Raw genomic sequence first — 15,589 nt, 5'->3', positions numbered from 1 at the left:
ACAGGTCTCTGCCTGATGTTCCTGCCTAAAATCGCTGTGGAAAGAACTGATCTGACTGAGTCAGTGGGCGGGACTATATAGTGGAGGCCCCAATGCATCCTGGGAGGCCAGAAAGCTCGTGACCGTGTTGGTGCCATTTTCTCTGTCGCTCGACAGTATCCCAGTGTTATCCTGTGGACATAAGAGAAATCACGTTATCAACGGTAAGTTCTTACCATAACGTATATTTCTCATACGTCCTAGAGGATGCTGGGGTCCACTTCAGTACCATGGGGTATAGACGGTTCCGCAGGAGCCATGGGCACTTTAAGACTTTTTCAGAGTGTGAACTGGCTCCTCCCTCTATGCCCCTCCTCCAGACCTCAGTTTAGAAAATGTGCCCAGGCAGACTGGATTCACTCTAGTGGAGCTCTACTGAGTTTCACTAAAAGACTTTGTTAGGTTTTTTATTTTCAGGGAGGCTGCTGGCAACAGTCTCCCTGCTTCGTGGGACTTAGGGGGAAGAAGTAGGAACCAACTTCCTGAATAGTTTCATGGCTCTGCTTCTTGCTGACAGGACACCATTAGCTCCTGGGTGCTGAACACTAGCTGCGGCTATGCGCTCACTCCCACAGCACGCCGTCACCCCCCTAACAGTGCCAGAAGTCAGAAGACTGGTGAGTAATATTACCGGAGATCTGCAAGAGGGACCTCCGGTCATTGTGACGGCTCAAGGTACTGCGCAGCGTCGGGAACGCTGCGCGAACTTACTCTCCATAACACAGCGCACAGCAGGGCGCAGGGGGGGGGGGGGGCACCCTGGGCAACATGAAACCTACTGTTAAACTGGCAAAAGGTGGCATACCCCCGCGAGTATAAAAAAATTTGTGATCATTTCTGAGGGGAAATGCGCCATTACAGGGGGTGGGGCTTCCTCCTCAGTCAGCCAGCACACTGCTCAGCGCAGTTTTCTCCAAGCAAGCTGCAGGGGAAGAAACGTTGGTTCTCCTCCACTTCTGAATCAAGTATCAGGGTGAAAAAAAGGGGGGGGGGGCAGAGTGTAAATTGGTGCTCCATTATACTATTTGGCATTATAAAGCGCTAAAGGTCTCTGTGGACGTTTTACATGACACAGGGATTTTAGTCATTGGCGCTGAGTTGTGAACTGGCAAGTCCCTTTCTGTGTCGTCCTGACAGATTTTACTGTGGGTCTGTCCCATATAAGCCCCGGGGTGTCTGTGGTGTGTTTGTGCACGTGTGTGACATGTCTGAGGCAGGGAGCATTTTAGGGACACAGAGTTGTAATGTGGTGGCGCTGCCGGCACACCATGAGCCTGAATGGGTGAAAGAATTACGTGATAGTGTGAATCATATCAGTAAAAGATTGGATAAGTCTGAGTCTCATGCAGAAACCTGGAGAAAATCCGTGGAAGATGTGATTTTTAATAGTTCTGCTCTTTCATCCACAGGGGACACCTCTGGGTCACATAAAAGGTCATTTGCACAAATAGTACAAACTGATACCGACATGGACTCTGATTCCTACGTCGACACTAATGATTCCAGGGGAATAGATCCAAAATTAGCGAAAAACATTCAATACATGATTTTGGCTATAAAGGAGGTCTTAGAAGTTACGGAGCCCCCTCCTTTACCACAGGAGAAGGCTTACTTTTATAAAGAAAAGAAAATTAATGTAACTTTTCCTCCATCTCATGAGCTGAACAGTCTCTTTAAAGGAGTCTGGGCAAACCCTGAAAAGAAATTTCAGATTCCTAAAAGAATTCAGGTAGCTTACCCTTTCCCTGCAGAGGACAGGAAAAGGTGGGAGTCACCCCCCGTTTTAGACAGTGCCCTGTCACGGTTAATAAAAAAAGGTGATTCTCCCTGCGCCTGGGACGGCTTCACTAAAAGAGCCGGCAGACCGCAAGTTAGAGACTATGTTGAAATCTATTTATGTAGCAAATGAGACACTTATCAGGCCTACCATTGCCTGTGCGTGGGTGAGTAGTGCTATTGAAAAGTGGTCAGAAAACTTGTCATCAGAAATTGACACAATAGATAGAGACGAGATACTCCTAACGTTGGGTCATATCAAAGACGCTGCTGCGTATATGCTAGAAGCCATGAAATATATTGGTCTCTTGGGATCAAGAACCGTTACCATGGCAATCTCAGCACGGAGGGCGTTGTGGATTCACCAATGGAATGCTGACGCAGATTCCAAAAGGAATATGGAGGCTCTCCTGTACAAGGGTGAGGCCTTGTTTGGAGATGGGCTGGATGCTTTAGTTTCTGCTAGAGATGAGCGGGTTCGGTTTCTTTGAATCCGAACCCGCACGAACTTCACTTTTTTTTTCACGGGTCCGAGCGACTCGGATCTTCCCGCCTTGCTCGGTTAACCCGAGCGCGCCCGAACGTCATCATGACGCTGTCGGATTCTCGCGAGACTCGGATTCTATATAAGGAGCCGCGCGTCGCCGCCATTTTCACACGTGCATTGAGATTGATAGGGAGAGGACGTGGCTGGCGTCCTCTCCATTTAGATTAGATTTAGAAGAGAGAGAGAGATTGCTGTGATACTGTAGATTAGAAGAGAGTGCAGAGTGCAGACAGAGTTTAGTGACTGACGACCACAGTGACCAGTGACCACCAGAGACAGTGCAGTTGTTTGTTTTATTTAATATATCCGTTCTCTGCCTGAAAAAAACGATACACAGTCACACAGTGACTCAGTCTGTGTGCACTGCTCAGCCCAGTGTGCTGCACATCAATGTATTGTATATAAAGCTTATAATTGTGGGGGAGACTGGGGAGCACTGCAGGTTGTTATAGCAGGAGCCAGGAGTACATGATAAATAATATTATATTAAAATTAAACAGTGCACACTTTTGCTGCAGGAGTGCCACTGCCAGTGTGACTAGTGGTGACCAGTGCCTGACCACCAGTATATTAGTAGTATTGTATACTATCTCTTTATCAACCAGTCTATATTAGCAGCAGACACAGTACAGTGCGGTAGTTCACGGCTGTGGCTACCTCTGTGTCGGCACTCGGCAGGCAGTCCGTCCATCCATAATTGTATTATATACCACCTAACCGTGGTTTTTTTTTTCTTTCTTTATACCGTCGTCATAGTCATACTAGTTGTTACGAGTATACTACTATCTCTTTATCAACCAGTGTACAGTGCGGTAGTTCACGGCTGTGGCTACCTCTGTGTCGGAACTCGGCAGGCAGTCCGTCCATCCATAATTGTATTATAATATATATCACCTAACCGTGGTTTTTTTTTCGTTCTTTATACCGTCGTCATACTAGTTGTTACGAGTATACTACTATCTCTTTATCAACCAGTGTACAGTGCGGTAGTTCACGGCTGTGGCTACCTCTGTGTCGGCACTCGGCAGGCAGTCCGTCCAACCATAATTGTATTATATACCACCTAACCGTGGTTTTTTTTTCATTCTTTATACCGTCGTCATACTAGTTGTTACGAGTATACTACTATCTCTTTATCAACCAGTGTACAGTGCGGTAGTTCACGGCTGTGGCTACCTCTGTGTCGGCACTCGGCAGCCCGTCCATAATTGTATATACCAGTGACCTAACCGTGGTTTTTTTTTCTTTCTTTATACATACATACATACATACTAGTTACGAGTATACTATCTCTTTATCAACCAGTCTATATATTAGCAGCAGACACAGTACAGTGCGGTAGTTCACGGCTGTGGCTACCTCTGTGTCGGCACTCGGCAGCCCGTCCATAATTGTATATACCACCTAACCGTGTTTTTTTTTCTTTCTTTATACATACATACTAGTTACGAGTATACTATCTCTTTATCAACCAGTCTATATATTAGCAGCAGACACAGTACAGTGCGGTAGTTCACGGCTGTGGCTACCTCTGTGTCGGCACTCGGCAGCCCGTCCATAATTGTATATACCACCTAACCGTGGTTTTTTTTTCTTTCTTTATACATACATACTAGTTACGAGTATACTATCTCTTTATCAACCAGTCTATATATTAGCAGCAGACACAGTACAGTGCGGTAGTTCACGGCTGTGGCTACCTCTGTGTCGGCACTCGGCAGCCCGTCCATAATTGTATATACCAGTGACCTAACCGTGGTTTTTTTTTCTTTCTTTATACATACATACTAGTTACGAGTATACTATCTCTTTATCAACCAGTCTATATATTAGCAGCAGACACAGTACAGTGCGGTAGTTCACGGCTGTGGCTACCTCTGTGTCGGCACTCGGCAGCCCGTCCATAATTGTATATACCAGTGACCTAACCGTGGTTTTTTTTTCTTTCTTTATACATACATACATACTAGTTACGAGTATACTATCTCTTTATCAACCAGTCTATATATTAGCAGCAGACACAGTACAGTGCGGTAGTTCACGGCTGTGGCTACCTCTGTGTCGGCACTCGGCAGCCCGTCCATAATTGTATATACCAGTGACCTAACCGTGGTTTTTTTTTCTTTCTTTATACATACATACTAGTTACGAGTATACTATCTCTTTATCAACCAGTCTATATATTAGCAGCAGACACAGTACAGTGCGGTAGTTCACGGCTGTGGCTACCTCTGTGTCGGCACTCGGCAGCCCGTCCATAATTGTATACTAGTATCCAATCCATCCATCTGCATTGTTTACCTGAGGTGCCTTTTAGTTGTGCCTATTAAAATATGGAGAACAAAAATGTTGAGGTTCCAAAATTAGGGAAAGATCAAGATCCACTTCCACCTCGTGCTGAAGCTGCTGCCACTAGTCATGGCCGAGACGATGAAATGCCAGCAACGTCGTCTGCCAAGGCCGATGCCCAATGGCATAGTACAGAGCATGTCAAAACCAAAACACCAAATATCAGTAAAAAAAGGACTCCAAAACCTAAAATAAAATTGTCGGAGGAGAAGCGTAAACTTGCCAATATGCCATTTACCACACGGAGTGGCAAGGAACGGCTGAGGCCCTGGCCTATGTTCATGGCTAGTGGTTCAGCTTCACATGAGGATGGAAGCACTCAGCCTCTCGCTAGAAAACTGAAAAGACTCAAGCTGGCAAAAGCACCGCAAAGAACTGTGCGTTCTTTGAAATCCCAAATCCACAAGGAGAGTCCAATTGTGTCGGTTGCGATGCCTGACCTTCCCAACACTGGACGTGAAGAGCATGCGCCTTCCACCATTTGCACGCCCCCTGCAAGTGCTGGAAGGAGCACCCGCAGTCCAGTTCCTGATAGTCAGATTGAAGATGTCAGTGTTGAAGTACACCAGGATGAGGAGGATATGGGTGTTGCTGGCGCTGGGGAGGAAATTGACCAGGAGGATTCTGATGGTGAGGTGGTTTGTTTAAGTCAGGCACCCGGGGAGACACCTGTTGTCCGTGGGAGGAATATGGCCGTTGACATGCCAGGTGAAAATACCAAAAAAATCAGCTCTTCGGTGTGGAGGTATTTCACCAGAAATGCGGACAACAGGTGTCAAGCCGTGTGTTCCCTTTGTCAAGCTGTAATAAGTAGGGGTAAGGACGTTAACCACCTCGGAACATCCTCCCTTATACGTCACCTGCAGCGCATTCATAATAAGTCAGTGACAAGTTCAAAAACTTTGGGTGACAGCGGAAGCAGTCCACTGACCAGTAAATCCCTTCCTCTTGTAACCAAGCTCACGCAAACCACCCCACCAACTCCCTCAGTGTCAATTTCCTCCTTCCCCAGGAATGCCAATAGTCCTGCAGGCCATGTCACTGGCAAGTCTGACGAGTCCTCTCCTGCCTGGGATTCCTCCGATGCATCCTTGCGTGTAACGCCTACTGCTGCTGGCGCTGCTGTTGTTGCCGCTGGGAGTCGATGGTCATCCCAGAGGGGAAGTCGTAAGCCCACTTGTACTACTTCCAGTAAGCAATTGACTGTTCAACAGTCCTTTGCGAGGAAGATGAAATATCACAGCAGTCATCCTACTGCAAAGCGGATAACTGAGTCCTTGACAACTATGTTGGTGTTAGACGTGCGTCCGGTATCCGCCGTTAGTTCACAGGGAACTAGACAATTTATTGAGGCAGTGTGCCCCCGTTACCAAATACCATCTAGGTTCCACTTCTCTAGGCAGGCGATACCGAGAATGTACACGGACGTCAGAAAAAGACTCACCAGTCTCCTAAAAAATGCAGTTGTACCCAATGTCCACTTAACCACGGACATGTGGACAAGTGGAGCAGGGCAGGGTCAGGACTATATGACTGTGACAGCCCACTGGGTAGATGTATGGACTCCCGCCGCAAGAACAGCAGCGGCGGCACCAGTAGCAGCATCTCGCAAACGCCAACTCTTTCCTAGGCAGGCTACGCTTTGTATCACCGCTTTCCAGAATACGCACACAGCTGAAAACCTCTTACGGCAACTGAGGAAGATCATCGCGGAATGGCTTACCCCAATTGGACTCTCCTGTGGATTTGTGGCATCGGACAACGCCAGCAATATTGTGTGTGCATTAAATATGGGCAAATTCCAGCACGTCCCATGTTTTGCACATACCTTGAATTTGGTGGTGCAGAATTTTTTTAAAAACGACAGGGGCGTGCAAGAGATGCTGTCGGTGGCCAGAAAAATTGCGGGACACTTTCGGCGTACAGGCACCACGTACAGAAGACTGGAGCACCACCAAAAACTACTGAACCTGCCCTGCCATCATCTGAAGCAAGAAGTGGTAACGAGGTGGAATTCAACCCTCTATATGCTTCAGAGGTTGGAGGAGCAGCAAAAGGCCATTCAAGCCTATACAATTGAGCACGATATAGGAGATGGAATGCACCTGTCTCAAGTGCAGTGGAGAATGATTTCAACGTTGTGCAAGGTTCTGATGCCCTTTGAACTTGCCACACGTGAAGTCAGTTCAGACACTGCCAGCCTGAGTCAGGTCATTCCCCTCATCAGGCTTTTGCAGAAGAAGCTGGAGGCATTGAAGAAGGAGCTAAAAGGGAGCGATTCCGCTAGGCATGTGGGACTTGTGGATGCAGCCCTTAATTCGCTTAACAAGGATTCACGGGTGGTCAATCTGTTGAAATCAGAGCACTACATTTTGGCCACCGTGCTCGATCCTAGATTTAAAGCCTACCTTGGATCTCTCTTTCCGGCAGACACAGGTCTGCTGGGGTTGAAAGACCTGCTGGTGACAAAATTGTCAAGTCAAGCGGAACGCGACCTGTCAACATCTCCTCCTTCACATTCTCCCGCAACTGGGGGTGCGAGGAAAAGGCTCAGAATTCCGAGCCCACCCGCTGGCGGTGATGCAGGGCAGTCTGGAGCGACTGCTGATGCTGACATCTGGTCCGGACTGAAGGACCTGACAACGATTACGGACATGTCGTCTACTGTCACTGCATATGATTCTCTCAACATTGATAGAATGGTGGAGGATTATATGAGTGACCGCATCCAAGTAGGCACGTCACACAGTCCGTACTTATACTGGCAGGAAAAAGAGGCAATTTGGAGGCCCTTGCACAAACTGGCTTTATTCTACCTAAGTTGCCCTCCCACAAGTGTGTACTCCGAAAGAGTGTTTAGTGCCGCCGCTCACCTTGTCAGCAATCGGCGTACGAGGTTACATCCAGAAAATGTGGAGAAGATGATGTTCATTAAAATGAATTATAATCAATTCCTCCGCGGAGACATTGACCAGCAGCAATTGCCTCCACAAAGTACACAGGGAGCTGAGATGGTGGATTCCAGTGGGGACGAATTGATAATCTGTGAGGAGGGGGATGTACACGGTGATATATCGGAGGGTGAAGATGAGGTGGACATCTTGCCTCTGTAGAGCCAGTTTGTGCAAGGAGAGATTAATTGCTTCTTTTTTGGGGGGGGGTCCAAACCAACCCGTCATATCAGTCACAGTCGTGTGGCAGACCCTGTCACTGAAATGATGGGTTGGTTAAAGTGTGCATGTCCTGTTTTGTTTATACAACATAAGGGTGGGTGGGAGGGCCCAAGGATAATTCCATCTTGCACCTCTTTTTTCTTTTCTTTTTCTTTGCATCATGTGCTGATTGGGGAGGGTTTTTTGGAAGCGACATCCTGCGTGACACTGCAGTGCCACTCCTAAATGGGCCCGGTGTTTGTGTCGGCCACTAGGGTCGCTAATCTTACTCACACAGTCAGCTACCTCATTGCGCCTCTTTTTTTCTTTGCGTCATGTGCTGTTTGGGGAGGGTTTTTTGGAAGGGACATCCTGCGTGACACTGCAGTGCCACTCCTAGATGGGCCCGGTGTTTGTGTCGGCCACTAGGGTCGCTAATCTTACTCACACAGCTACCTCATTGCGCCTCTTTTTTTCTTTGCGTCATGTGCTGTTTGGGGAGGGTTTTTTGGAAGGGACATCCTGCGTGACACTGCAGTGCCACTCCTAGATGGGCCCGGTGTTTGTGTCGGCCACTAGGGTCGCTAATCTTACTCACACAGTCAGCTACCTCATTGCGCCTCTTTTTTTCTTTGCGTCATGTGCTGTTTGGGGAGGGTTTTTTGGAAGGGCCATCCTGCGTGACACTGCAGTGCCACTCCTAGATGGGCCCGGTGTTTGTGACGGCCACTAGGGTCGCTAATCTTACTCACACAGTCAGCTACCTCATTGCGCCTCTTTTTTTCTTTGCGTCATGTGCTGTTTGGGGAGGGTTTTTTGGAAGGGCCATCCTGCGTGACACTGCAGTGCCACTCCTAGATGGGCCCGGTGTTTGTGTCGGCCACTAGGGTCGCTAATCTTACTCACACAGCTACCTCATTGCGCCTCTTTTTTTCTTTGCGTCATGTGCTGTTTGGGGAGGGTTTTTTGGAAGGGACATCCTGCGTGACACTGCAGTGCCACTCCTAGATGGGCCCGGTGTTTGTGTCGGCCACTAGGGTCGCTTATCTTACTCACACGGCGACCTCGGTGCAAATTTTAGGACTAAAAATAATATTGTGAGGTATTCAGAATAGACTGAAAATGAGTGTAAATTATGGTTTTTGAGGTTAATAATACTTTGGGATCAAAATGACCCCCAAATTCTATGATTTAAGCTGTTTTTTAGTGTTTTTGGAAAAAAACACCCGAATCCAAAACACACCCGAATCCGACAAAAATAATTCGGTGAGGTTTTGCCAAAACGCGTTCGAACCCAAAACACGGCCGCGGAACCGAACCCAAAACCAAAACACAAAACCCGAAAAATTTCAGGCGCTCATCTCTAGTTTCTGCGGCTACCGCAGGTAAATCGACATTCTTGCCTCATGCTCCTGCACCGGCAAAAAAGACACATCACTCTCAGATGCAGTCCTTTCGGCCCAATAAATACAAAAAGGGTAAAGGTTCCCCTTTCTTTGCAGGTAGAGGTAGAGGAAGGGGAAAGGGAAAAAAGTCCACAGTGTCTCCAGGATCACAGGAGCAGAAATCAACCTCTGTTCCTGCCAAATCTTCAGCATGACGCTGGGGCTTCCTTGCGGGAGTCCGCTCAGGTGGGGGCACGTCTGAAACTCTTCAGTCACTTCTGGGTTCAATCTGGCCTGGACCCGTGGGTCGTACAGACAGTGCCCCAAGGGTGGAAAAAAGGGGGGAACCTGGATTGCACATCCTATTACTAAAGATATCAAGAGGTGCTATCATTCTGAGGCTTCTAATACTATGCTGGGGGAAGAGAGATGCAGATGCACACTCTTAGCACTAAGAACACTGATAATAAAAATAATTTAAATAAACCCTCACAATTAACATGGAGTATAATTGAAGTTCTCAGCACACATTTGCGCAAATATGCGGGCCCATGTACCGCGGCCAGGTGACTTCATCACATTGATAAGGCCCTATTTAGAGGTAAGTCCTGTATAAATGTATAGAATGTGATAGTATTAGGGATGTTAGGGACCCATGTGATGAAGTCACCTGGCCGCGGTACATGGGCCCGCATATTTGCGCAAATGTGTGCTAAGAACTTCAATTATACTCCATGTTAATTGTGAGGGTTTATTTAAATTATTTTTATTATCAGTGTTCTTAGTGCTTGCTAAGAGTGTACATCTGCATCTCTCTACCCCCAGTGTCCCAAGGGTACAAACTGGAGTTTCAAGACATCCCCCCCATGCCGATTTTTCAAATCGGCCTTGCCAGCTTCTATCCCGGACTGGGAAGTGGTAGCAGCAGCAATACAAAAATTGTGTCAGGATCAAGTCATTGTCCTGGTTCCCTTGTTACAACAAAGAGAAGGGTTTTATTGAAGCCTATTTGTAGTTCCGAAGCCGGACGGCTCGGTCAGACCGATTCTAAACCTGAAAATTCTGAATCTTTACCTGAAAAGGTTAAAGTTCAAGATGGAATCTCTGAGGGCAGTGATTTCCAGTCTGGAGGAGGGGGAGTTCATGGTGTCAGTGGACATAAAAGATGTCTACTTACGTGTTCCCATTTATCCTCCGCATCAAGCTTATCTGAGATTCGCAGTGCAGGATTGTCATTACCAATTTCAGACGTTGCCGTTCGGACTCTCCACGGCACCGAGGGTGTTCAGCAAGGTGATGGTGGAGATGATGGTCCTCCTTCGACAGCAAGGAGTCAATATAATTCCTTACCTGGATGATCTCCTGATAAAAGCGAGGTCCAGGTAAAGGTTGGTGCAGAACATTGCACTCTCCCTGACAGTACTTCAACATCACGGTTGGATCATAAATTCTCCAAAGTCACAATTGGAACCGATGAAAAGATTATCCTTTCTGCGGATGATACTGGACACAGAAGTACAGAGGATATTTCTTCCAGTAGAAAAGGCTCTGGAGATCCAGAGAATGGTCAAACAAATTCTGAAACTAACAAGAGTGTCGATTCATCAATGCATTCGGTATACATACAGTTTGGCCGATTCCATGCCAGAGTATTCCAGTGGGACCTATTGGACAAGTGGTCCGGATCCCATCTACACATGCATCAAAGGATAATCCTGTCATCCAAAGCCAGAATTTCACTCCTGTGGTGGCTGCACAGTTCTCACCTCCTAGAGGGACGCAGGTTCGGGATTCTTTGGGGAGTTCCTCAAGTAGACATGATGGCATCTCGTCTTAACAAGAAGCTTCAGAGATATTGTTCCAGGTTGAGAGACCCTCAAGCAATAGCAGTGGATGCACTAGTGACCCAGTGGGTGTTTCGGTCGGTATATGTCTTCCCTCTGCTTCCACTCATTCTGAAAGTTCGCAGTGCAGGATTGTCATTACCAATTTCAGACGTTCGAGCGATCCTCATTGTCCCAGACTGGCCAAGGAGGGCTTGGTATCCAGATCTTCAGGAGTTGCTCATAGAAGATCCTCGGCCTCTTCCTCTTCGCAAGGATCTGCTGCAGCAGGGGCCGTGCGTGTATCAAGACTTACCGCGGCTACGTTTGACGGCATGGCTGTTGAGCGCCGGATCCTAGCCCGAAAGGGTATTCCCAAAGAAGTCATTCCCACTCTTATTCAGGCCAGGAAGGGAGTAACGTCTAAACATTACCACCGTATTTGGAGAAGATATGTGTCTTGGTGTGAAACCAAGAAGGCTCCAACGGAAGAGTTTCAGTTAGGACGTTTTCTCCATTTTCTCCAGGCGGGTGTGGATGCGAGCCTACGATTGGGTTCAATCAAGGTCCAGATTTCGGCCTTGTCCGTTTTCTTACAGAAACAATTGGCCTCCCTTCCAGAAGTTCAGACATTCGTGAAAGGGGTTCTGCACATCCAACCTCCATTCTTGCCTCCTGTGGCACCATGGGATCTTAACGTGGTGTTGCAATTCCTTCAATCGGATTGGTTTGAACCTCTACAGGAGATAGAGTTGAAGTTTCTCACTTGGAAAGTGGTCATGCTGTTGGCCTTGGCATCCGCAAGAAGGGTGTCTGAGTTAGGGGCCTTGTCTTACAAGAGCCCGTACTTGATTTTCCATGAAGATAGGGTTGAGTTTAGAACTCGTCAGCAATTTCTTCCAAAGGTGGTTTCTTCTTTCCATATAAACCAACCTATTGTGGTGCCAGTGGCTACTGACACCTTTGCTGCTTCAAAGTCTCTGGATGTGGTCAGGGCTTTGAGAATCTATGTCGCAAGAACAGCTCGGATACGGAAAACAGAGGCTCTGTTTGTCCTGTATGCTCCCAACAAGATTGGGTGTCCTGCTTCTAAGCAGACCATTGCGCGCTGGATCAGAGGTACGATTCAGCACACTCATTCCACGGCAGGATTGCCGATACCTAATTCGGTGACTGCCCATTCTACTAGAAATGTGGGCTCATCCTGGGCGGCTGCCCGGGGAGTCTCGGCATTGCAACTTTGCCGAGCAGCTACTTGGTCAGGGGCAAACATGTTTGTTAAGTTTTACAAGTTTGACACCTTGGCCGATGAGGACCTACAGTTTGATCAATCGGTGCTGCAGGGTCACCCGCACTCTCCCGCCCGTACTGGAGCTTTGGTATAACCCCATGGTCATGAAGTGGACTCCAGCATCCTCTAGGACGTATGAGAAAACAGGATTTTAATCCCTACCGGTAAATCCTTTTCTCCTAGTCCGTAGAGGATGCTGGGCACCCAGCCCAGTGCGTACTTTACCTGCAGTTGTTTATTTGTTAAAAATGTTTTCAGTATGGTTGCTGTAATGTTCATGCCGTTGGCATGTGTTTTTGTTGAATGCCATGTGTGCGGCATGGTTGAAGTGTGAGCTGGTATGAATCTCACCATTCACCCCATCGTCTTGAGGAAGTCCCGGGATACGGGACGAAACGCGTTGACGTCACTCCTTCACATTGCTCACGGACGCACTGAGTGTTGCCAGTCATTCTCACCCGCAGTGGTGCTCCTTGAATCTGCTCGATCAGCCGTGGAGAATTTCCAACCGGAACGCCAGCCCAGCGTATTACTGCAGCATTACGACCGGCTTGCCTAGATCTTACCATCTGCACTTTGCTAGTGCCAACGGCAGACGCACGGCAGCTGCTCCGGTACCTCTTGTGCCGCATCACTACATTTCCCGCAGGACGGGTAATTATAATCAGCGGCTTCTCCTCTGCACTGGGACGCCAGTAGCCTAGAGGCACAAGAGTTTGTTTCATTTATTCTCCAACAGGCTGTACGAACTGCTACTTACCAGTCCCTATTGATACAAAGAGACCACAATTAGGTCCTTTGTGGCAACATTAAAGTGACACTATTTACAAACTTTCATTTCAGTGATCCATACAGCAAATGTATCAGTGTGCTTGAGCTAGTTTTAAACATTTGTTTTTATAATTGTCTTTTATTTTATTTTATTTTATTTTATTTTTATGTGTATTATTAAATTTGTTTATTAGCAAGTTCCGTGTGAGCTGTTGATTGATTGGAGCAGACACCTTTATATTTATATTTTCACCAAGTAGCAATTAACCAAGCTCACTTCAAGCGCAGCACTTGTATATATTTTCTATCTCTGCCTTTGGGGGAACTAGCAGTCCCCTAGTGCTTGCAGCTGTTGTTCAGCTTTTTTTATTATTCATTTAATTAAGGTGCGCCAGGAGTGGGAGTGTTCACACACTCCCTATTAAATTCTTTATCTATGAATCTCACCATTAACTTAAAAGTAAATCCTTTTCTCGAAATGTCCGTCTCACTGGGCACAGTTCCCATACTGAGGTCTGGAGGAGGGGCATAGAGGGAGGAGCCAGGTCACACTCTGAAAAAGTCTTAAAGTGCCCATGGCTCCTGCGGAACAGTCTATACCCCATGGTACTGAAGTGGACCCCAGCATCATCTACGAACTAGGAGAAAAGGATTTACCGGTAGGTATTAAAATCCTGTTAATTCAGACAAGGATGTTGAGTCTCTACAGAACGACTTGCAGTATTTAAACTGGAAGTCTGGGCAGACAAATGGAGAATTTGTCAATGTAGAAAAATGTAAGGTCATTTGCACCTTGGGACTAAAAACAATCAGGCAACCTATAAATGAAATGGGGAAAATTTAGGGGGAAATGTATTTGAAAAAGATTTGGGGGTGCTCATTGATAACAGACTTAGCAGCAGTACCCAATGTCAAAGTGCAGCAACAAAGGCAAATAAGGTATTAGCATGCAAAAAACGGGGAATGGAGACGAGGGATGAGAGTGTAACCCTGCCACTGTATAAATCATTGGTATGGCCACACCTTGAATATCGTGTACAGTTCTGGGCACCGTACTATTAAAAAGATATCTTCGAGCTTGAAAGGGTTCAGAGGCGAGCTACCAAATTGATTAAGGGGCTAGAAGCACTGGATTATGAGGAAAGGCTTATTAGTAGGTAAATGTATTGTAGCAGCATGCATCCACCAGCACCTGTCCAATTTTGACATGTTGCTCAGATGCTGAGATAGTTTGCAATATCTGCTGAGTGGAATGAGGAGAATCACTGAGGGGTAGCGTCTTAGGGTAACTGGGGTGATGGAGGATTAGACACCTGCTGGGAGGATGGTGGAGGAGCATAAGAGGACCTGGCAAAGCTTTCAAGTTTTACAGCTACTCTTGCTGCATTCCCAGTTTCCCCCATAGTTATAGTAGTTAGTGCAAAACAAAAATGAACAAAGGACAAAGAGTTCCCCCCTCAAATAGAGAACAGAGGACAGTCCTTTAATGTAGGCACGTATATGGTAGGGGTACAGAGAGCTTGGAAGCAAAGCAGGAGCTGCAGTGCAACAACACAGATATGTAAGCCAGTTTAATAAAGGAGGCCCAAACTGGCGCTTCCCTCCCACAACTACAACTCCACAGCTGGATTAGCGGGAACTATTAACAACACAGGGAATGCCAGTCCAAGCTTGCCAGACCCAGGGAGCAATCTCACTCACAGGGAGCGGAGCGTAGAGGAGTAGTATTTCAATGCCGGAATCTGTGCAGCAGACCTGAGCGGGTCCCAGTCAAGATGGCAGCGGTGAGAGGCAGCAGCTTGGATGGTGCAATAGGGGCCAACACAGCCTCCCTCTTCACATACACCGGATCACAGGAGGCACTCCACCAGACAGTGGACCAGGCAGGAGAGCGGACCGCACAGAGGAATCCAAGACGGGGAAGCAGCTGCTGCGTCCAGGGGCATGGATGCAGGAGGATGATGCTTACGCAGCATAATATGCATCCATCTCACATGCTGGCGGCTGCCCAGTATGTGTGGCGCCCCTTCACGATGCATCCGCAATGTAATTGCAGAGACATCGAATTAAAGGTTAAACCCTTCTGCGCTGTCAGACGGTCCACCACACATTGCCGCCATGAAAATGCTCCCAGCACGCCTCCGTTCTGCCTGTCCCACTCCTGCAACAGTCCACAATATGCAAGGCCACGCAAGCGCAATGCGGCTGCTGCGCATGCGCAGTTTGTCGATGCAGGCAAACGGCACTGCTCTCTGAATGAGCTCCACAATGCGATTCGTCATGCATCCCACCCACTATGCATTATACCGCTACAATGCCTGCAACTTTAAAACACATTCAAATTAATATAGATTTTTTTTGTTAAAATGCTTTCATATAAAGCAGCATTGGTTTTGGGTCTAGGTTAGGCACACTAGGTATGTTGCTTCCCCCTTCTCCCGTCCTCCTTTCCTTTC

At 47.3% G+C, this 15,589-nt stretch overlaps 1 protein-coding gene across 3 annotated transcripts in view; it reads left to right on the top strand.

The window, feature by feature from the left end:
• Nucleotides 1-15,589, top strand: part of H6PD (hexose-6-phosphate dehydrogenase/glucose 1-dehydrogenase) — a 116,052-nt gene that overhangs the window by 80,316 nt on the left and 20,147 nt on the right. The window lies entirely within an intron of this gene.

The sequence above is a fragment of the Pseudophryne corroboree genome, chromosome 10 (assembly GCF_028390025.1).
Source record: "Pseudophryne corroboree isolate aPseCor3 chromosome 10, aPseCor3.hap2, whole genome shotgun sequence".
Taxonomy (NCBI): Eukaryota; Metazoa; Chordata; class Amphibia; order Anura; family Myobatrachidae; genus Pseudophryne; species Pseudophryne corroboree.
This window is presented reverse-complemented; position numbering and strand designations above follow the sequence as displayed.